Source organism: Falco naumanni, chromosome 7 (genome assembly GCF_017639655.2).
Source record: "Falco naumanni isolate bFalNau1 chromosome 7, bFalNau1.pat, whole genome shotgun sequence".
Classification (NCBI taxonomy): domain Eukaryota; kingdom Metazoa; phylum Chordata; class Aves; order Falconiformes; family Falconidae; genus Falco; species Falco naumanni.
This window is the reverse complement of record NC_054060.1, coordinates 37205675-37229445: the sequence shown is the minus strand read 5'-3', so window position 1 is coordinate 37229445 and position 23771 is coordinate 37205675. Positions and strand designations below refer to the sequence as shown.

At 39.6% G+C, this 23771-nt stretch overlaps 1 long non-coding RNA gene across 2 annotated transcripts in view; it reads right to left on the bottom strand.

Moving 5' to 3' along the window:
- The window catches only part of LOC121091759, a 166996-nt gene that overhangs the window by 62392 nt on the left and 80833 nt on the right, over nt 1-23771 (bottom strand). Inside the window, exon 4 of one of the 2 annotated variants that reach the window (XR_005829031.1) lies at nt 4045-4071. The exons of the other annotated variant lie outside the window; for it this stretch is intronic. This is a non-coding gene — a long non-coding RNA (uncharacterized LOC121091759). The remainder of the gene's footprint in view (nt 1-4044; nt 4072-23771) is intronic. 2 annotated transcript variants of the gene reach the window in all.

Sequence of the window (23771 nt, the reverse complement as noted above, 5' to 3'; positions counted from 1 at the left end):
ATGCTAATGATGGCTACACAGCTTCCCATTCAGAGCCAGCTTTCACCCAGCCAGCTTGGAGCGTGGACAGAGCAAGTTCGTATCTGCCTGCCAAACCCTGAGTAGACATACCTTCAGTGACTCAAGCAGTAAGAAGTAGAACTGCAAGATAAATCTTGTGTAATATTCTCACAGTCCAGTAAAGGCTGGCCTTGCTCACTCATTTGAAGAGCCTGTCAGAGCCTGGTAGTTTGCTTTCTGGATTGGTATTATTATTCCTCATTTTGTGTATCAAAATTCTTCCTCATTGACGCTTTCCCGACTTCACACTGAGTTCTGCTCCACCTAAGAAGGCTGAGCACTGTCCTACTCAGGCACACGTTCCTTCAGGATTCGCCTCCTATGAAAATATGAAACCAATATATGCTCTGCCGAACTCCTTTCACTAATTTCCCAGATTCTGTAAGGTCCCGAGGGAAAAACCAGCACCTCACAAAGTATTACTGAATGGATGAGACTTTTGAGTGGATGAGAGATTTAAATTCAGCCTGAAAGCCCTCTGGTTAAGGTCATGGCAATCAGCCAACACATGAGATTTCGTACAGCTGCATTAGTCTCAGACATGAGATAAACATCAGATGCTTTGATAGAATTCAGCTTTCTACAATGCACACAAATCCTATTGTGAGAACTAAAAGCTGGTTTGTTTCTGAATCTTGTCCACTTTCACCTCCAGCCTCAGCCTCCTGCGCAGTTCCACCATGTCTCTTTCTTACTTTTCTAGATCTTGGGCTACTTTCCACCCATCGTTTTTATAGTAAAACATCTCAGAGGAAGTTTGTCTGCCGTCTCCACCCAGTGGATCACTAGGCTAATGCACTAAATTAAGTGGAAACTACCCAGTTGAGTATCTGCAGCACTTCTCATCTCAGCTGGCATCAGGAGTTAAGCGTAAAACAGAGAAAATTCATATAAGCTAAGAGTTCCCCCTACCCTTCCAAACAGGTTTTCTGGTTTCTTCTCTGTTTTCTCCTCCACTGTCCACACACAACCAGGACAAATTCCCTCCTGTTATAGTAAGAGCTTCATCATGGTTACATTCTATGATCTAAACCAAAAGAAACTATTTGACATTTAAATCGCAGTTCATCTGATTTTGTTGTTGGATGACCCCAATAGGTCATTCATTTACCAAATAATCTTAGTAATCAGACATTGGTATTTCAGTAGTATATTTGTTCAGGTTCATTATTGTCCACAGTAGTATTTGTAGTTCATTTATTATTCATATTTTTACATCACAGGGATAGTTTCTCCTGGGTTATACATTTCTAGCTGGGCAACACCAACCTGTCAATGCCAGCTTCTCCTTTGCACAGGAACTCTTCCATCATGACTGCAGCCTGCACACATATTCCAACTTTTGCATAGCCTTGTCCACTAAGTCTCTAACATTCACTTAAATTTGAGTTTATAATTTCCAGTTTGCTTTAGACAGAGCCTGCAGCAGCTCATCCAATTCAGTAAAATCTTTCTAGCCTTTGGGACCCACAGTGGTGTTAAGACATTGTGATTTCCATGCCTGCCTTAATGTGTTTTCTTCTGCATCTCTTGATCTCAGTCAATTTCTAATAATACTTTCCTACCAACCTGGGCAGCAAGGCAGTATCAGCTCTTGCTGCAGCAGCATAAAAATATCACTCATTCAGTCCCACATGAAGACGATATACTAAGGGCTGGGAAAATCCAGGTGTGCAAACTCTTCAAATACATTTTATATATATTTATTCTTCATGCTCTTTGAGGAAGCAATCTAGGGTTCCTAATCAAAAAATGTGTAAAAATTGTAAAAACAAAACAACCAAAGCTGTTAATACTCTACAAATATGTGCTTACTGGTCGGGGAAAATAGCCATACTGCCCTTCTTTATTTACTGTCCTATTTAGATCTTTCCTTTCTCCTGCCTCAGTCAATACTGAAAGACCTGTGATGATCAAAGTCTGTGACACTCTCATTTGTGGTCCAAGTGCAATATACACTGCTCTCCTGCATGTAAGCACATCTTCCTCTGTTGCACAGTCTGAGAAACCATCTAGCCTATGACTACTTTGCCAAAGGAACTTTCTCTTTGCTCAGCTCCTGGCTTAATAACCAAATAACTACGTCACTCAGCATCTGTGATCACAGTTTGTTGTATGTAGCACATTGTTTATGTGCAGCACTATAAGGTGTGTAACACACACTGCCTCTCACTTATTTTCATAAGCTGAAACTAATTAATGTCATTTCATATGCCAGGGATAAGAGGACAGCTGGAAACCATCAAGGGGAAATGAGAGCAGTACATGAGCTGTTTCTTCAGTCAGCTGTTTCACTGCCCAAGGCGCACTCACGCAACACTCACAGCTTCCTCTCGCATGTCCAGTCCTACTCAAGTTCTACCACTGCCACTCAGAAGTCAATACAATTATCCCAGCTTTACAGTGGTATAACAGAGAACAGGCTTGGCCGCAAATTTCCTACTGGCATTCAAAACATTCCTGTTTTATCAAAACCTGATACTTAAAATCTTCTGGGGATATATACAATCAGGATAAAACAGCAATTAATACAACTTAATTGCCTTAGACTATGCTCAGAAATCTCTTCTAACTCACACATAAAAGTCCACACACTCAAGCCACAAGTCTATAGCTTACATACTCTGTCAACAGATATATCTCTGTCCTATCTCCTGGAGGCCAAACACAGGCTTTGCCCTAACCATGAGGAACAGAAGCAGAGAACTGAGGTTCACTGTGAATGCCATCTTACTGGTCTTCATTTTCTGTGACGGTACTCAGGCCTGGGAACAGTTTTCCAGAATGCTTCTGCTGACCTCAGTTTCTGGGATAGTTCTCCCTCGCTTAACCCTGAACCTTTCACATACACATGAAGATAAACACCCAAAGTTCTACATGCTAAGACTTATGCAAACACATTTTGTGCCAGAGGGCATAGGCCAATAACCTGCAAAGATCCACACCCACACAGAATTGCACAATGGACCACACATATTTTGGAGTATGGCATTTGCCTATCACTAAGAATTATCAAGCACCAGTCATTTCCAGAAACAGTTTGCTGGTCTCAACGGCTCAGTTACACTGCATTTATTTTTGCTTTAAGCAATACCTTCTCTGCCAGTCATTCATACCAATTTGGGAGCTCACCCAGATCCTTCCCTCACCCTTTTCCAGGTCCTCAAGCTCAATAACATTTAATTCACCAAGTGGAATTCCTCTGGCTCTTCTCTGCAATCCTAATTTCAACTTTATCCTGATGAGCTGCCAGAGGCATAGAGAGCCTACTCCACAGGGATCCCAAATTCCAGAGTCCACTGCAGACCAACACTACATGACAGAAAATCTTTCAAAAGAAAGAAAAGACTCCATAAAACACCATCAGAGCTCCAATGCTTCAAAATGTGAATTCATACGTCAGTTGTAACATGTTCAAGCCTGGACAATCAGCACATGCATAGACCTCTTCTGAGTCAGTGCTCTGCAAAGGTTGAGCACTAGGTACCTCGCTGGAGCCTTGGCTCTCAGCTTTGATCCACTGGACAGCAAGTGGATTGAGCTCAGGAAGACCAGCACTCCAGGCAAGAGCAACGGAAGAACTTTCCTCCCAGTTTCACCACTCGTGCAGTAAGCAATGCACCATTTAACTGATACCCTGGGTGATTTTTCCAGAACAGGTACAAAGAATTGAAGTGAATTTGCAAGATTTGCTCCTGAACTCATTCAGAACGTTAAATTACAAGATATTTTGTAGATTTTCAACTGCCATTGGAAAGGCCCAACTAACAATCCAATTAATCTCAAAACAATAACAGCCCTTAATCTAACATATATCAGCAAATTCCTGTTTCTCCCTTTTCTAACAAAAATAACAACACTGTAGTTGCCAGTGCATTAATAAGATCCTATTTCTGCTCCAGAGACTGAATCGAACCTTTGTTCTTCACAGCAAAGGATTAAGAAGGTTGCTATTTTGGTAATGAGATGTGGAGAGGTACTTACTTTGCAGCTGAGATCCAGGCTGGATGCCTGAGAAAGGAATAAACTCTGTTACCTCAGATGAACTTTATTCTTATAATCAGTATATCAAACTCTCTTAGTGTGATGCATATCATTAACAATAAAAAGAGACTATTCATGAATAATTACAGTTTGATAGCATGTTTAAGGTAATTTACAAAATATGCCTTCTGTTGTAGATAAAGTAATGAATGTAGATTTTAAGATAGCAACACACACACACACAAGACATTAGAAAAAGAAAAATCACTTACTTTCTAGGTAGCTTATTGGTCAGCTACTTTTTTTTTTCACACTAAGTCTAATTTTTTTCCAGATATCTCACCTCTTTTAACAGCATATCATGAAGAAAAACTGTCATGAAGTGGCAGAAGAAGAAAAAAAAAGTCAGAAAAACAGCAAATGGTCAGGGAAAAACAGAAGAGCACTCTGAAAAGAAGATCAAATCATAGGACACAGATCCAAGTGCTGAGGCACCAGCTCAGTGCCCAAGATGATTGAGAAAATTGTTTGTGAGGCTGGAAAAGGAAGCAGTGACCTGTGAAAATGAAACCAACTTCATGAAAACATTAGTCATATAAAAAATATGTTGTTTATAGTTATCATAACAACATTTTTATTAAACAAACATGTTTGGTATATAAAGTTGTTGCAAGTAAAACATTTCCAAAGGACTAGGGTAGGTAAGGTAGTGTGGTTAGAAGCTGGCACCAATTTATAATTACATAGGGATCAACTTTTTGCACTTAGAAATGGAAATGTTTTGGACTCACATCAGAGGAGGTCCAAATTTCTAAATGAAAAGTATTATTGCAACAAAATCTAGGAGCATCTTCAGATATAGCAAATACAAACAGAAGTGAAGGCAAACAGACCCTCAACATTTCATTTGCATCCTGCTTATTCGCTGTTGACATGACAAACTACTTTGAAAATATGACAAAAATTAAACTAGATACTAACTCTAGTGTACTTTAAACATATTTTTAATAGACCCACCATGTTGCAAGCCACCCTAGAACCAGGCAGAATATCAGAAAGAAATTAGACCATTGGTCATTGTTGATATCCTCTTGGAATGCTGTTTCACATTTGATAAAACTCTCTTATCTCTCCTTCTTAAGTGAACGGTAAGAATACAACAATAAAAATGCACAGGAGTTCAGACAGCTCTGGCAGCATAGCTGCCAGATTTCCTAGGGAAACAAGTCTTAGGCAGTCAAGCTTTGCCTGCATGAGTGGTCACATGCATATTACCCCTTCAATAATTTTTTGGACACAATCACCAATTTCAACCATATCTGATAAAAGCGGACACCTCAAACATAGTTAAATTCCTAACACAGTGCTGCTAAAAGCAGACACCTCAAAAACAATTAAATTCTTAACACAATGTGGGGAAAGAGTTGGATGGGTGAACAGGATTGGCCTTAATAGTGCTCCCAATAAATGAAAGGCTTCAATGCGAACACAACCTACTAGGATTCAGTGTCCATTAGTATTGAACCATAAGGAATTTCCTAGCCACCAGAAAAGCTCCAACTGGAGCTTGTGCCTTGTTAAAAAAATAGATAATCCAGTGCCATAGGAAAGGAGACTTCATTCTGAGCTCAGGGAATCACAGTTTTTCAAAAAGAACAATGGTAGGAAAGAATTTATGCTTGCAAGTTTGCGTTTACAGTTAACACTTTAATGAAACATTGAAGGACTTGGTCTCAATGCGGATGTGACAGAGCAATATTTTTTAGCCTGTAATATGCAGGAGGTCAGGATGTACAAATAAACAGTCCTCAATCTTTGAGTCTACAGAACATGTTGATTTCCTTTTAAATCCTCCAGCAGGTTAGCTAAACAAAATATCTATTTACAGCAGAGAAAAAGGATTAATTCTTCAAGGACTGCCATCCGAGTATCAGTGTGAAGTTATGATAGGAGGATCAACCCACTGAAGACTTCCACATTTATTCTCTCCAGAAACACAAATATTGAGAATAATTGCAGGTTATAAAATAACTCCCCCTATGAGTACTTTAAGAATTTTCAGCATGGTTTCATTTTCATATCGTACTAGAAATGCCTTGTAATTCAAGTGATAGCTTTCACTAAAAAGTCTTCAAGGCCCTGACCCTGGAGCTTGACCCACACCAGTGCCACTCTGACAGGTCTCAAAGACAAATATGCTTGCAGAAAAAAGGATCCCATCCATGCAAGACTCAAATTTAATCTGTAAGTTTTGCATATGCACCCCTAACACTTAGGTATTCGGCCACCTAACGGAAATTCTTTGGACTGATCCCTAGGAGGAAAAGACATTGTGGTTGAACAAGAAATTCTGGATGTGGTAGTTTCATTAAAAAAAAAAAAAAAAAAAAAAAAAAAGAAAAAAAGATAAAGCATATTTGAAAATTAAATGCAGAAATTTTGGCTGCCATTTTATTGTGGGGAACTCAAATGGAAAAAATGTGTCTTACATGCCTTAGCTGAGTTCTCTCTGACAGCCAGCTATGCCTGGCCCATGCAGCCTGTAGACAATGAATGGGCTGAATGGACAACTCCAGAAGGATGGAGATATTCAGCTGGGTGACAGCTTTATCTGGCTTCACTTTCTAAAAGTACAATCTGAGTTCTGCTGGATGGATAAATGGATGGATAGACGGATTCACAGATACACAGAGACACGCATTTTTCTTTTACAATACATAAGTCTTTACAATCACCTGAAATACTCTCTCAACTCTGCATAGTATAGCTACAGAATCCGGCATTTCTATGAGAATAGCCTTCTATGTTTCAATTATGTATTAACTCTAACTTGAAGACTTCATAGAAGTGTAAAAATATTAAGCCTCTGCATTTAGATGAAACAGTTTAGTCAACAGCCGTCTCCCTGCAGCACAGTTCGGCAGATCCTTCAAGCCTCTTTTTCCCCAGTATGCAGGACCATGCCATATCGAGTCAAAAGTTAGAGAATATGCCTGGTGTGTCATTCCAGATATCAGGGAAAGGCCCGGGGTTCCAGACACCAGCTGGAGGTTATACTACTTCAAGGGCAACGAAAGGGCAAGTTGGACATTTGCAACTTTCCATAGAAGCTGCAGAGGCAATGCACTAGTGCTCGTCGTCACAGTGGGAGAGACAGGGACAGACCAAGGCACTGGGTACTCTGTGCACTTGCAGTAGTTTGGGAGACTGGCAGGAGGCAACCTAGGTCTTTCTTTCCTTGAACAGTCACAGAAAAATCAACAGGTGCTAAGAGTGCCCAGACATGCTGAAAATGAAGCCATGGTTGTCTCGACTTGGGCAACCAGACTTAGAAACAAATTTTGAAAACAGAGTCTGCAGGGAAATAAGGGTTAGAGCAAAGCTGTCCTAGCTCCCAGGCCTCACACAGAGGCAGCTCTTTGACTGTAGGACTCCTTTTTCCCTCACTTCCCCTAGCCCTTTGCAGTGAGGTGGGGCCAGAGGGAGGCATTTTCAGCCTTCAGAGGACCTTTATACTGTATTAAAGTATGGTTTCTTTAATGTTTCCTTTTTCAAAAGTAGTAATATAAACTAACTGAGTGAGCTCTTAGGAGAGCTTTTGGCAAGGGTATGGGACAATCCTGTGCCAAACCTCATCTTTGGCATGAAGAAATAAACAGACTGTGGTTCTGCATAAAGACAAAACTTTTGGAAAGCCTTTAGAATATTTCTCATAATGAATCAGTGGGGGGGTAGTTTTCTTGAAATTCAGAATAGTCTCCGAATACAAATCCAACCTTTAAATGTTTTGGTCTCTTCAATTATAAACTGAGTTCCTTCATTAAAAAAAAATAAAAATAAAATAAAAATAAAAATTGAAACAATTAAATGATGAATGATGGATATGCTCTGATTTTGAACAATCCTCATTAAGTCTATTTCCATACCATTTCATCTGTCTATAGCAATTAAAATATTTTGTCAGATAGGAGTGAAATTACTCTCATCACTCTATATTACAGAAAGGGAAACTGAGATTGAAAATCATGTGCCTTGTCTGCCTAAAGCCACAAAGGATCCACTGCCAGATTAGTTTGCTCTAGACTCTGGCTGTTGAGCCCTGTGTTTCTTGATGATGTTCTTGTTCAAGATATCTGAACAAGAATATTGTCAAAGATATGGGAAAGAAAGACTCAATCTTTGATTTTATTTCTGGGTGCTCCCAGTAGTTGTCCATAGTAAACTGAATGGCAATCCAGATAACACAGATGATTTAGAAGAAAAGCAATTACAAAGTTTCAGAAATATTTCAATAAAAGGCTCCTGACAACGAGATTTCTCATTAACATCACACTTCAGAATAAAACACAAGTCAACTAAAAGCCAAGAAGCCTGAGACCTTTATATCATTTTGGTTTAGTACCTGAAACGCAACTGCTGTGTTATAGAGTAGATCAACCTCCCATATTTAGCAAATGAGGTTTATCACACATAGATATGAAACACACTTAGATGAAGATTAAATATCCAAAAGGCTACTATGCTTTGCCAATACACACAGACTCATGTTGGACTGCCCAATGTATTATGAGTGTTATTAAAAGAAACTAAATACTTTAAGAACATTTTAATAGTGTTCCTTTTTGATTTTGGGTGGAAAGGGAGGTTGTTCTCTTCCTTTTCAGGATTATTTCTTCTGAGTACATTTCTAAATCCTGCTTAGTTTTGTTTAACTCCAGCCTTGTGAACCATTTACGTGTTTCTTTCTCTCCCAAGCCTCTTTAAGCACTTTTATATCTCTCCTTCCAACAAGGATTTTGCTTTATTGTTCCTTTTTGTTCTCTCAGAAATCAAGTCTCCTTGCCCACAGTCTGGAGAACTTCTCCCATACACATCCAAGTCCACCGCTGCAGGCAGTGCAAAGGTTTCAGAATTAATAACCTATGAAAAATGAATGAGGCAATTCCCAGCTCACAAAACTTTAAAGTTCTCTGCTTACTCCAGCAGATATCTCTGTAGTGGATTAATTCATTCCAAATCTTCAGCTTTTCTCTGCAATAATGACAATAACAACAACAAAAAAATGTTTAAATGTAGATGTCAAAATTCTGATGTCATCACAGGACCGTTCAAGCTGGAGCCAGGACCCTGCCTCAATCTAGACCTTGACACCAGTCTGTCACTTTGAGAAAAAGGACATACCTCAACCACACAGCCCTCCGGTACAGCTACATAGTTCACATTTTTTCAAGCACATCACTGCAAGAAGCAGCGGTTAAGACCAAAGCTTCAAGAATTTCACTAAAGAATGTACCAGTATCTGGTTATGTAAAGCCCTTTGGTTAAAGAATACATAAACTTCAAATACCACTGGGGCTTGTGGGTTGAATTTTTGGGGGTTTTGAGTTTAGGAATTTAAGTCACATCTTACTGTGAGAAAAGAGAAAGCAAAAACAACTGAGAAATGGTACTAGTCCATTAAAAACTCAGAGCCATATGCTGTCAGGCCACAATAATAAACAAGAGGTTTGTGTAGGACAGAAAGACAGGCTGTGATCTCCTTTCCACTAATTATCACGAAGCTACTTTGCTGCATTTTTATACTTACCTACCTTCACACAGTACACTTTGTCCTGGTGTAGCTCCCCCTCATTATCTAGGCCCCCGTTTAATAACTGATCAGTCCAAGTTCTGGTGTACGTCCAAGTGCTTCCCTTAACAGAGTTAAGTACTTTGTGTGCAAGAAGTTGAGAGGCTTTTCTTTAAAATTTCCTCCATATTTTCATCACAATTCACTGCAGTGTCTGTAGGTCTGAGGCTACTATACAGAATAGGGCGAGATAGGGTTCTTTAAGTTTAAGATGCATATGGCAACGTTTTAGGCATTCAGAGGCATTACTGAAGTGGTATTTCCTGTAAGTAGCACTATAAAAAAGTAGTTATTTAAAAGGGATTAACAAAACAACGGAGTGGAAGCAGCTGACTTACTGGGAGGTGTAACATGAAGATGGCACGAAGCCAACAGTGAGACAGATGCGTAGCACATTAAGAAGCGGGATGTTGAGCATCAAGCTGGATTTATACAATAACACCAGAGAAGAGGTTCAGTTGTGGCAACCTTCTCCTGCATGGGTGAGAAAGCCCAAGGCAGTATTTTCAGCTGAGTAAGCACTAGCTGACAGAGAGGAATTCCAAGGCCTGATCCAAATTAATGAAGAGACTTTACTGACCAGGCTCCACATTACATGATGAAGAGCCCAAGCCCTACAGTGAGTTCTGACCCCAGCAGAGTCAAGTAAACTCTACTCCTATCAATAGAAGTGCTGCTGGTGTTCAACAGAAATGCAAATGTGAAAGGAACATTCCTTTCACAAATGCCTGTCAGGGAAAGCGTCGTGGCCTGTCATGCACATGCACTGAAATACACAGGCAAATACAGACATCCATTGGGTAAATTTCTTTAAGGTAATGTGCATACACATTAGCTCTGAGGGGTACAAACTGCGTTCGCTCCACTGACCTCATTCTCAAGCTATATTTAAGTTAGCCCACCATAGCAACTAGGTTTTTTACTTGCTAAATACACATTGTGGATAAATTCTGGCTTTTTCTAAATTGCTGCAGAAGGTAAATTCACAGTTTTTCAGGACGAAAAAATGTTTTTTTATGTAAACATTTTCTTAGCAGGTGATTAAAACCACATTTTAAATATCTTTGTCTTCTATTTAACAACCAAAAAAAAATATCAGCAGATGTTTTTTGGATGAGCTTCGTTGTTTATTATTTTCCTAAGATGTCCAAAACATGAAACTCATTTAACCCCTAGAGGAGTGACACAGAAATGACATCATGTGCATCATACATCAAACAATGGTCACTCCTGCTGCTCTTTAGACATCTGGGGCTTAATTTGCAATTATTTGCATTTATAGAGCAAAGCTATACAATAGACAAGGGAACACATCTCCTAAGTTGATGCAGAATTAGTTTTCAAAGGGTGACATGCACCATAAATCCTATTGCGTGATTACCATAAACATGTAAACAAAAGAATGAGGAACAGCGTTGTCTGCTAATGGATGTTCAGTTATGAATTTCAATTGTTACAACATGTGATTAATTTACATGTTCAAATTAAGTCTTCATTTTTGCATGTTTAATTATGAGGTATTTAAAAGCATGGATGGGTCTGTTTGATCATAAGCAGCATCCAGGAAAAAGCTTGGCACTTGCAATTTGCTTGTCCTGGTTTAAAATGCCCTCATTACATCATGGAATGAAGAAGTTAGAAAAAGGAATGTCTCTGTTCCCAGCTAACAATGTACACAAGTCAAGAGCTCTCCTCTTTCTAACATTTCCCATAAGGATGTGCATCAGCGGTATCTTTTTAACACGCAAATGACAGAGGGAATCTTGGAAAACAACTATGTGTCTTTGGAGAGTCCAGTAGTACAGACACTGTGGATGCCATCATTTAATCCCTTTTTAGAGCTCCTCCACTTCCAAAAACTTCAGACAACCCTGCATTTTAGTGGGATTTCCATTCCATGCCTCTGTGCCATGGATGAACAGCTCCAGGGACTACGCTACAATTTTCCTAGTAAAACGCAGGGGTCCAACTGCAAAGGAGAGCTTAGGGCTGTGCAAATAACTTTTTTCAGTTCAGCTGCCAAGCCAAACAGTTGAAAAAGAATGTTGGTTCAAACTGAACCGAATTCATAATTTTTCCAGGTTTCCACACCAAAACCACTACCATCCCCACCCAGCCCACTGTACTTGGTTTAACATGAAACGTTCCATAGGTCTCAAGAGGAAACATTTTTTGAAAATGCAAACAGTTGGCAAATGCTAACTGAAAAGGCAAGGAAATGCAAGACAAAATTTACAAAAATGTTGCAAAAGGATTTTTCTCTTACTTTTTATATACAATTCACTCTGCTATACTGACCAAGTTCCTTTGCCACTGTGTTGACTATACTGGGATTTGTCCCAGCTTCCAAAGTGAGTACCATTAACGTCAGGTCGGAGAGCCATCCTTACTCCACTGCTCACTGACTCTCAACTGTTACTGAAGTAGTACAAAGTGGCTTATTGGACAGGTTCCAGATAGAACACACTGCAGTACACCTCACTGCTGCTAATTGCTCATGTCCTGTCCTAAGAGACAGGACAGCAGGATCTAAATCTCCAGAGCAGAGGACAGAATTAAACCACGGCATCCACCGTTGCAGATGAATGACTTCAACCACAAGAGAGGAGGTAGAAGAGAAACCTACCCCTGGTGAGGTCTTCATCCTTCCCATCACCACCAGCATTTTTCCCAGATTAAATTTTCTGGTAGATAAGGATCAATTTACCCCAGATGATTTGCTCAATGCCATAAGTGACCTTTGAGAACACAAATTTTTCTCTTATTGTCCCAGAAGATGTACACTAAGCCTGGAGACAGAACAGTTCTTCAAACACAAATGTCCTGTTGTCTAGGAAAGCAAAAAGTCTGGTAAATGTAATACCAAGTTCTTCTAGACACAAATTATTACATGCTATGAATACAGTCAATCACACATATACTTGTGGCAGTATACGTACTTGAAAATGCCTATATGCCTGAAGCTTCAAGGCACCGCAGCTCAGAAGATCAGCTGCCTGATTTACAAAAAATTCCTGGAGAAAATCACACCATTCCCATTCATTTCTAGAGTCTATGCCCGTTTCTGCATCTTGACAATATTTGCACAAGGAAGCTGCTGGACAAGCCAAAATTTAGTTTCCAATGTCTGAATTCATGCAGGTTTGTGAATGAATGGCCCTTCTCTTTGGTAAGCATTATACATCAATAGAGATGCCATAATCATAGAATCGCAGAATCAGAATCATTTAGGTTGGAAAAGACCTTTGAGATCATCACATTCAACCGTTAACCCAGGACTGCCGAGTCCACCACTAAACCATGTCCCTAAGCAGCACATCTACACATTTTCTGAACACTGACAGTAAGAGCAATGGGAAAACATATAGTAAACATATTTATCAGAAGCAATGTTTTCTAATATGAGATAGAAACAATATTTAACATCTTCAGGTAATACTAGTCACTCACATTTGCTGAATAACTAACAGCCATATATTTTGGCAACATTTTCTTTGAATGTGACAAATAGCTAGTAGGTGACAGCCTACTTTCAGCATCACAGGTTAGAAGTACAACAAATAGAAATTTTACAAAGTAGAAAAGTTTTCTTCACAAAATACCTTTTAAAAAATGGGGAACTGGATTAGAAAAAGAAATTCCATTTTTACTCAAGTAGTGGAGGTAAGAAAGAAAAACATGGAAAAAAGTGAAAGTAGTGTTATTTTTTGTTTAAAATTACTAATACATGGAAACATTGCTTTTCAAACTGCATGGGATTAAAATTATTTTTAAAATGTTACTGAAGACACATTAATTTCCTTTGTTCTCTTTTTTTGTGCAGCCTTAACTGATAAACTCCTGCAATTATCATTATAGTTGAAGCCTGCATCTATTGCCCTGGGGCAAGTAGCTATTTGCAGAGGTTTATTAGGTTTATTACTAAACAGTAACTAAATGAAAAAAACCTAGGGCTTTGAAAGACCTGGCATGCACATAACATTTATGACTGAGTAAATTCCACTAATACTTCTATAAGCAATTCTTGTTGTTTTCTGCCATGTTTTTGTGACTTCTAATGTGCTTTTCACTTCACTTTAGGCATTCGAGATTTGCTGGTTAGCTTCTTGGCTGAGGGCGAATTTTAATTTCCAAACTTTGCACGTGCAGCTGGTATTCTCACCACTGCTTTACCTACCACAGGAACCCAGCTACGGCTGAGGGAATAGTTCACAGCACCCAATACAAGACCAGGAGTGAGCAGAACTTCAGCCATTGCCCAGGAGTCACAAACAGCTTCACTCATTGAGCTACATTCAGAATATACTGGATGAAGACAGACAAGCTACTAGGGTAACCAGCAACAACAATTATGCTAGTTACACTACCACACTGATGCAGCCGTAGTATTTCTTGTTTCGTGCTACGTTCGATGTGCAGTGCCATCTGAAGAGATTGCCTCCCACTGAACTGCGACACACTGACCTCCCCCCAAACACCCGAGAAGATCATGAGAATGCCTTAACACACAGCTGGATCACTCTCAGGCAGAGTAATACATTCAGCAAGGATTGCAAGATCCTTAGCTTGCACAGCATTATTGTGGGAGGGCTTTAGTCAGAGCTTTTAAATATTAGCTAAGGAAAAGGGTTGTTTACATAATTTCAGCACAACTCTTCATTCATTCCATTTGGATTTTTAACAGTTTCATTGCTCTTGTTCAATTAGGGGATCATCAGAAATTTGCAGTATTTTAGACATTTGCAAACATTTCACATACTTTTGTGTCAGAACTGTGGTGGGTCACATGACGTGCAGCTGTGTTAACATATTTAGGGTTTGGATACAAGCTCTTGCACTCTGCAGTATTATTTTTCTACTTGTTTACATTTGAGAATTACTGGATTTTGTTGGGGTTTTTAACCACAAGGTCAAAATTTATGGGAAAAAATTAAGCAATAAATAGGTACAGTGTCTTACCTTCATTTTTCATGGCCTGCCTGCCAGTAGAAGGATTAGAGAGATAAAGCTGTTTTTCTTCTGTGAAACTGCAACTAGCCCAGTCACAAGCTCACAAACACTCCTTTCCGTGTCAGCCATACTTCTGACCACACCAGTGTGGTTTACAGATTATGAGAGTTACAAAAACACATGGCAAAGAGCTCTCGGCAGCTTCTCTTATGTATCAGCAGGAAGAGCTTCCAAGGGACCTCTCCATCTCTGCAGTGCTGAAAAACTTCCAGGGAAAATCTTCCAGGATACTGACGGTCTTGTTTAACTCAGGGAAAGCTGCACTCTCAGCCAGCCATTTCATTATGGGAAAGTACCAGTTCACAGAAAAATTACTCGTAAACACAAAGCTTTACCTGTGAAACACAGAGCTTTACCTGCATAACTTCTGATAGCAAAAACCAGTCTGTACCAGCAGATCACAGACACATTTCATCACTTAAACACACAGACAGATGAATAGACCCCATAATACTTTCTAAAGGTGCATGACAGCAACCATAAATACACTAAATATAAAGTACCTTATTTGAGGCTATTTCATTCTTCCTTAACTCTGAAGCTTTTTAAGAATGCCAACAGCCTCAATGGTGTGATCCGAGGCATGCCTGATACTGATACTGGATGCTGGTAACATGATTTTTTTTATAGCTAAATTCCCAATTAGGCATATAAAAAAAAGTTATTACACTGTCTTTGAGGGAAATATCTGAAATTATACATGAAAACACTTCAAAAATGGAAAAATTACAATGGAATTTGTTCATAAGGATTGTTTAAAGTAATCTTAATAAAAACAAGATGAATCAGTCTGTTGGCTGCAGATGGTTTAACGGACAGTTCTTCAAAACTAGCACTGGAAAGTTCAAAGAAACAATGGCGTTTCCTATGGTTGGAGAACTAGGAAGAGTATGTTACCTGCAATCTCACAGCAAGAGTGCTTCACCACAGACTCAGTGAAGGAGTATATTCCACCTGTCCTTTAGCTGCTGCTGCTACAGGTGTCTCACAGATGTTAGTTTATACCTGCCCATCCCAACCTCAGGCACATTTCAGCGTATGAAAAATCGCGTTCAAATGCCATCCTCAATCCAATTTCAGAGAATATAAAAATAAGATTCTGGAATGCCAAAACCATTTGGATCACTACCCGAAGCCTTTTCTGAGCTTAAGGGGAGTGACACAAGTCATTGTTCTTAAGATTGTCTTAACTGACAATAAGAAAACACTTCTATTATAGAATAAGTGACTCGCATTGTTAAATCTGTTGCTGAACACTCAGAAGTAAATTAGAGGTCAACACAGTATTAGGATGAAATTCTGACTTCACCTACTCACAGATATTTCAGCCACCTTGTTTCCACTTGAGAAACCATGGCAAGGTAATTATTGAATGTTCACTGACTTACTTTAAGAAAAGAAAAAAGCGCCAAAATTTTAAAAATTCAATCATTTGTTAAAGAAGATCAAGTACAGGAGAAGCTGTGAGATAACAGAATCATAGAATCGTTTAGGTTGGAAAAGGCCTTTAAGATCATTAAGTCCAACTGTTAATCTAGCACTGACAAGTCCACCACTAAACTATCTCCTAAGCACTGGTCTGCTTGAGCAACTCGGTGATGTCTTTCTTTTGCCCTTAAGGTATTGATCGGGCATAAAATCCCCATTGCCAGAGAGAGCCATAGTTCTGCAAGAGCTGATAAAAACTTGGACATTCTGTTCTGTGGGGAGGAAATTCCCACATTTCGAAACAAGTCTTCATTCTACGCAGGAGTCAAAACACGGCATCTCAAAGTTTCCTGCAAGAAGGACATTTCAACAGATTCAGTTTTGGAAAAATAAGTTAATTTCATTGTTTAGTTGGTTGTTTCTTTCCCAAATGAAAATGAACAACAAACTGCTCCAGGGGAATCCTGAGATTGCCCCAAGACCTAGAAGTGCTTAAGGAACACATCTTGGGAGCAGGCTGTACCCAGGGCAGATTTTCGACATCCTCAGAAGTAGAACTGTTTCTGCTAGAAACCCATCTGAGTTCACACAGAGTCATCTCTTATGCACTACACATTACCAATATTGGTTGGGTTTCACTGATGTGTATGAAAAAGAATCTGCATTTGGGCTCTATTTTTTTGCCCAATAAACAGCCTTGCTTGTGAGATTGTTTCCCATCTCCTAGACAGGACTGTGCCTGCACAAAGAACTGGATGTTAATCAGATATGATCAACACAAATGCTTTTCTTCTGAGCCAATGCAGAGGTCAGTCTAGTCATCCCTTCAGCCTCAGTGATAACAGAGGCTGAAAAATCACATTCAAATGCCATCCTCAATCCAATTTCAGAGAATATAAAAATAAGATTTTGGAATGCCAAAACCATTCAGATCACTACCTGAAGCCTTTTGAAAAAAACCAACAACCCAGCACTCTATGTTCACATGAACCTAGACTGAACTGGTTCCCTGACAAATACAAAGTCTCCACCAGGATCAAAGCTGTGCCATCAGATACCATCTTGGCACAGAAAGTGTTCATGAGCTCATGTACTTTTTTTCTACCTACTCTGTCTCCTTCTACTCTTGGTCAAAGCTCTATTGACATGACAATGTTTTTTGTAAAAAAAGATGCTTATCCAATCCAAGCTATAACACCTTAAGACCGTTTAATACAACAACATTAAAAAAAAAATTAAGACCATTTAATAAAACAACATGTAGTGTTAAACACACTCCACTTCTCACCTCAACCCAAGAGGATGGCAAGCAAGGCAACAAAAAACCTAAATCCCTTCAATGTGTATTTTCTGATCCTCTACCTCGTAGCATATCCTTATCATTACTACAACCACCACAAATCAGGTTGTGATGGTCCTGTACTGACAGAATTCCCACTACAGACTCAGTTATCCAGTTACACTGAGTTTTCTTCTGCTTCATTGACCGATAAAGGTCCAGATGCCTCTTCTGATTCTGGACAGACAAGAAAACACCACCTTCCCCTAATACAAGGATCATCATTAACAACTGGGAAAGAGCCAGGAGCTGCCACAGGAACTGAAGCAGGAGAAAGAAACCAAAACATACAGGAAGCAAGGACCAGAGAAGCGTAAGCAGGAAGTGCATGATGAACTTGGATTAATTGTAGCATTATCCAGGACGACCACCTTCCATTCAGAAAGAGCAAAACACTTGTCACAGTAACAACTGATGGAAGACACATTAAGTATTTGCTTCCCTAGTAGTTCTATCCTGAATTTGCCATTGAGCATGGACAGGGAAACAATGGACAACAGGACCACAGATGGGAAGCAATGGTGGAAAGAGCTGCAAACAGAAGGGATGTGTCCAAAAGGAAGCTTTTCTATTCAGAAACAGGTCATTCTCAGGAAGTATTTGAAAACCTTGCAGCACACTGAAATTATTTAAGCCATTTCATAAATGTCTAATGGTCTGTACAAAACAGTGGACTTCCTGGGGCTATAACAGGTCACATAATATCAGTCCCATCCACTTTGAATGAGGCAAGTTACAGAAGAAAGCATTGGATGATGCAAATGTCAGAAATGCTCCCTCTGGATGCCAAGTGCCAAAACAAGTGACGGAGTAAACATCCAAACTCATCCTTTTCTATCCTATATTAAATCTATATTCAACATTCTTTTCTATACTACCCGCTAGCCAACTGGAAGTCAACTCAGCGTCAATATAGGTGAAAAGGTTTGGAACAACCATCTATCTAAAGACTACAGCCATGGCTTGCATCGTCAGTGTACAATTTGCTTTGCTTTCAGGAATACAGCCTACTGGAATCAATCACCAGAAACAAATCAGTCTGGGTTTTGCAAGTCTTTATCTTGACTACAGGTTAAAAGTATTTACAGTGTAGCCAAGTCTGCCCATCAATATTTTCCTCTGTGATTCACCTTCACAGACTGGCATAATTCTCACCTAGATTCACCACCTCCTGGAAAGCAAGGATTCCTTTTCCACCTGGAAGGCGCAGCTATTAGTGTAGCATCCGCGATGGGGGAATAAAGGCAAGCCAGAAACCATAAAGCACTATCTCATATTAACAGCCTACACTGGTTCAAAGGCCAAGTACTATGTATTTTCATTGCATTAAATGAATCAAAAATTCACAAGTCACAACAGCTGCGGAGGAAATCGGCCAGCACAGCGGTAAATACACAACTGGTATTGCATACTGCCTCAACGTTATCAGCTATACTGCAGCTCCCTGCCTTCCTACCTATAGGCTGTGCCTCTAGGAGGCACCATCGAACTACAGTCCAGGGCACCTAAGGCATGTAGAAAAGCAGCCACAGCCATAAATCCTCTTTTCACATGTTGTTGCTCATCTGCTCTCTATGAGGAGATGATTTATTTCTGTGGTAGGGAGCTACTCAAAGGAAAGCCTCAAAACATCCTAACAAGGCTAAGTGCGACATATGTGTTATGTCAGCCACTACCCATTAGAAGACCTATTTCCTAGAACTGACATAGATGCAACTATTTTCTGTAAAACAGTCAAAGTGTTGATACCTTCTCTGATATTATGGAGATCACTGTAAACTAGGAAATGCAACTTCCACAGATCTTTTTGTTTAGTCTAATTTTTCAGAACATTCGTCCTGAAACATGTCATGTCATGATACATCGTTGTGAACGTGATACACAAATTATGTGATATACATCCTCCATCTCAGTACTCTGTGCCAAGCTTTTCTTCACAGTCTCGATTCTTCATGACATTCAGCCAATACAGCCATAAAAAGGATCCCCATGGATAGTAATTCTCTCTCCACAGTGAATTAGCAGTGCTTATTCTCTGCAAACAGGCACTCTGGTCAGGGGCAGAATGAGACCTCTTCCCCTCAGATAGTATATGGGTGGTAAAGCTCCATCTTTGTTCAGTTGGAGTGATCTGGTGCAGAAGTGGTGAGTCAAGCTCACTGTGCTTGCCCATGGAGTATTTCATTGTGTTCTTTTTGTTTGTGGTTCATGCACATAATCTAAAAGGTCATTCTACACTGAAAGCAGTTGTTTTGCCTTTTCTAATGGAAAAACAATTCCCCATCTCACAACCCATAACAATAAAAATAAGAACAACAAAACCCCACCCACATGAAAGAATCAGCCAGCAAGAACATCCCATTGCACAACATCTTCCCGTTTCATAGATGCCAACCCTTCCCAATTCTCCCTAGATATCTGTTCAAGATGCTGGGCTATAAAGCATGCCCTGAAGGTGAATAGCTCCGAGAGTTCTTGGTCCTTTGCTTGATCCAAGCAATTACTGTGACTCATTGTTCTTATTTCATGAGTGATTTCAGTTTAAGGTCAATATGGCAATGAGATTGTCATGCTTGGACAGTAAATGATTCATAGAAAACAAGTTAACAGGTGTCCACATACTAATCCCAGTTACCACTGGACTTACATGTTTACTGCATGTTATGGTGCAGACAAAATTGAACTGTGAGCTAATAAATTTGTCTTTAAAATTCCTTTTCAGTGTTGTTCTGTTGGAACTCTACTTTTATTGCAACTGGTGGCATCAATAAAACGTCATGGTTTTTTTCTTTTTTTTTGTAAAAAGGTCAAATACACATACAACATACGATTTAACAGAAAAATAGAAATCTCTCAATTGAAAAACACAGCTGTTTCTCAGTAGCTTTTAACAGACATTTGGTTTTGACAGTTTTCTTGTGATTTTTCTTCTGCTTTGCTTTGGTTTTTAATCAAAAGTTAGTCCACAATTTTTCAAAAGAGAAAAGACATCATTATCTGAAGATGAGATGGGAAGTAAAACAGTCCAGTTTTTTATCAGCTTAGGAGCAAAATTTCAATATGTTTTCACTTCTTCCCCCAAAATCTTCCATTTATGACACTAACAGAGCTGACATACAGCACTAGCAGTAAAGCTTAAATCTCTTTGGTGAAACACTTTGGGTCTTTGTCAAAACACTCAAAGTCAGCACTACCTCCCTGTGAGGGAGCTCACAGGAGAGAGGCCAGGGTGAAGTCCAAACACAGCATGGAGATTACTCTGTACCAGAGGTCTGAATTACTGCTTGTTCACACAGAATTCTGCAGTCCCTTCATGGCATGTCTCTCTCCTTTTCCTCCATGAGGGAATGCTTTGCCATGACACAAATCAAGCTCCTGAACTCTTCAGTGCAAATCAAAAATTAAGACGTTTAAGACATATAATTTGGGTTATGATTTGCAATATTCATTAAGAGAACAGCCAATTCTGGCAAAGAAAAAAATGCCCTAAGCTACAATAATGAATACAAGGTTTGTTACAGCAACAAGACTGATGGTCTCATCCATAATGATCTAACAGTGGCTGCCTTTATATGGTACCTTGTTTTGATTTTCGTATCAATAATTCTATTATGTGCCTCAAAACATCTGGATGGATGGCTGACTTGATGCATGTTAAAATTATCCTGTCTGTGGGTATGCATTGGAATAGAAGCTGTTGCAACATCACATACAGATGTCAGGAGCGGTAATGATTCTTCAAAATTTTGTGCTACTTCAGGGCCACGGAGCACTCACTGTGGTCCCTTCTGCCCTTGGAAGTTATGACTTGCATACGTGAACTGAGCCTCCCAATGCCAAATGAATGCACTAACACAAAACCTTGTCTTTGTGCTTTACTCCAGCTGCTTCCCAAAGGCAGAGTCAACACCTGAGTGAGTGCTTCCTGCATGGTGTCACCTTGTCACCTAATACAAAGCAGAGAAAGAATTTCTGCTGCACGTTATCCTGGAAATTCCTAGCTAGTATGGCCATGCTGGGTTTTAACTTTCAAATAAATTGAACTTTTCTTTTGGCTGTAAGGGTGTGCATGGCTGCCCGTTCACAGGAATGTAGCATTTACTACTTCATGCAGGGTCTCAAGCACATATCAGCCAGATGATCCACTACCGTAGATTTGGGTAGCTTTTTCACCTCTTGGTACTAAATGTATTCAAACAGCTTGGGCAACTGCTGGATATCTCTCCAATTTGATCTGAAATTATGACGAACTTTCTTCATATGCAGAGCTACAGAATCTCTCTGTGAGTTAGTATACAAGGTAACTTTAAAGCAATCATTATGAAGAGAGTCTGTCCTTCCTCCTCCCTTTCGCTTACTTCCTAGACTCCAACCTATACTCTCAGAAGAGCTTATTTTGTTCGGTGTTTCAGTATTTAACATGTGTTTTATTTGCTAGTTCTAGGACCAAAGCACAGGTTAATGTAGCACCAACTTTTAGGTATTTCCTGACCTAAGGACAAAATGTAAATTTTCAAAACAGGGGCCACAAGTAAATCATTATTTGCTCAACTCTTGCAAGAACTGTTTCTTCTTAAAATTGTCAGATTTGCCAGAACAACAATTCTAATTCTCTTCACATTTCACAAGTGAACAGGGAAGAAGGAAAATGATCTCTACCTACTTTACAAGATGTCTTTTAAGATATTTTCTAAAGTGTCTTCTATATTTACAGCTGAAGTACTCTGAATATGCAGCCACATGCTCTATGTTCTGGTGTCTCCATTAAGACAGATACAGGTAATTGCACAGCACAGCATACTGTACACAGTCCTTTGTGTTTGCCCCAGGTTGTTATCAAGAAGACTTGTGGATGTTGGGCATTCTGCAGCATCTGAGTTACCTTGCACAAGTCACTACCTCAGAGCAGGTAATGGCTGATATTCCAACAGGGCTCTGCATGTATGGGCTGCTTCACAGGGCAGGGGCAGCACGCTCCAGGCTCACGGAGGCAGCTTAGAGTGGGTTGAGCAAAGGCTGGGTTTAAATTGAAGCCATGAAGACCCGCAGCACTGAGCTGATATATTGGGAGAAGAGATTGTTTGACTGGAATTTACCTCATTTCTCTCTACAGCAAGAGCAGAAGCCAAGGAGGAAAGTACAAGTCTCAGGATCAGCATAAGATCCCTATTCTGGCGCCAATGGCACCAAGTACTTGGGCACAATGAAAAGAGACATATTAGCTCTAAAGGGAAGCATTTTATTTCTTGCAGGACTCCTCTGGATACATCACCAGCTGGTGGATCAACAATCAGGTATCTTTTAATATAAATTCATTGCTAGTTCCAAACTTAACTCTTTTGCCTAAGTTCTGATTTCCAGAGTAATTTTACAACATGAGCCTTGAAGGGTTGGTATATTCTTAAAGGACAGTTTGTAGGTCACAGATTAAGAAATTATTTTATAGCTATCTCAGTCAAGATTCTTTCCACTTTTTTTTGTTTTTAAGACACACAGCTTTTTGCAAATTCAAAGGCTTCTGCCATAGTCTTTCTGATCCAAACCTCTACTACTCCTCCAGTATATTTCCCACTGCCCTATCCTCCACTTCCCCCTGTACCCCAAGGCCAAATTATACAAATGAATGTCTTGGCTTTTATGAAATGGACACTGTTGAGAAATGTCAACCCGAAGTCACATTAAGTTTTTCTTGCTTCAAGTTCCCTTGGAAACTTGAAACACAGACCAAGTTTTTCAAAAGCTTCACCAAGATACAAAAGATATTCCAAATAAACTGTTATGTTTAATAAGGCAAAACCAAAAAAAATATGATTTTGTACAGAGGATTGTGGAAGTCATGACTTTAAAATGATCATTTAAATTTTTTCATTATCTTTAATTCTGGAAGGGTCTGGTTGAGCATGTAGAGGCAATAAAACTTGTAATTTAAACTCCTTAATATGTGAAAATTGTCATTTGCCATGGATGAAGTCTTGGGAGCCTAATTCACTAGACCTTTCATGTTCAAAAAGAAAGGTCCTGAGCCCACAAAGATTAAATGCAAAGAAAAGCCTAAGCCAGCACCCTCCTGTGAAACTACAGAAGACCAAAGGACATATCACCTTGTCAATATTTGCAGGGCTATGTGTACCCACCTGACTTTGTTGTGCAAATCACTGATATAAATTCACAAAGCCTAGACACATGCATTAAAATAAGTGTTTACATACACCCCTATATATACATCGAGGGGGGGGGGGGGGGGGGGGGGGGGGGGGCGGGGAGAAATCAGGCTAAATGAGCTACCAGGGATTTGGGTGTGCAGTTAGAAAGCAACTTAAT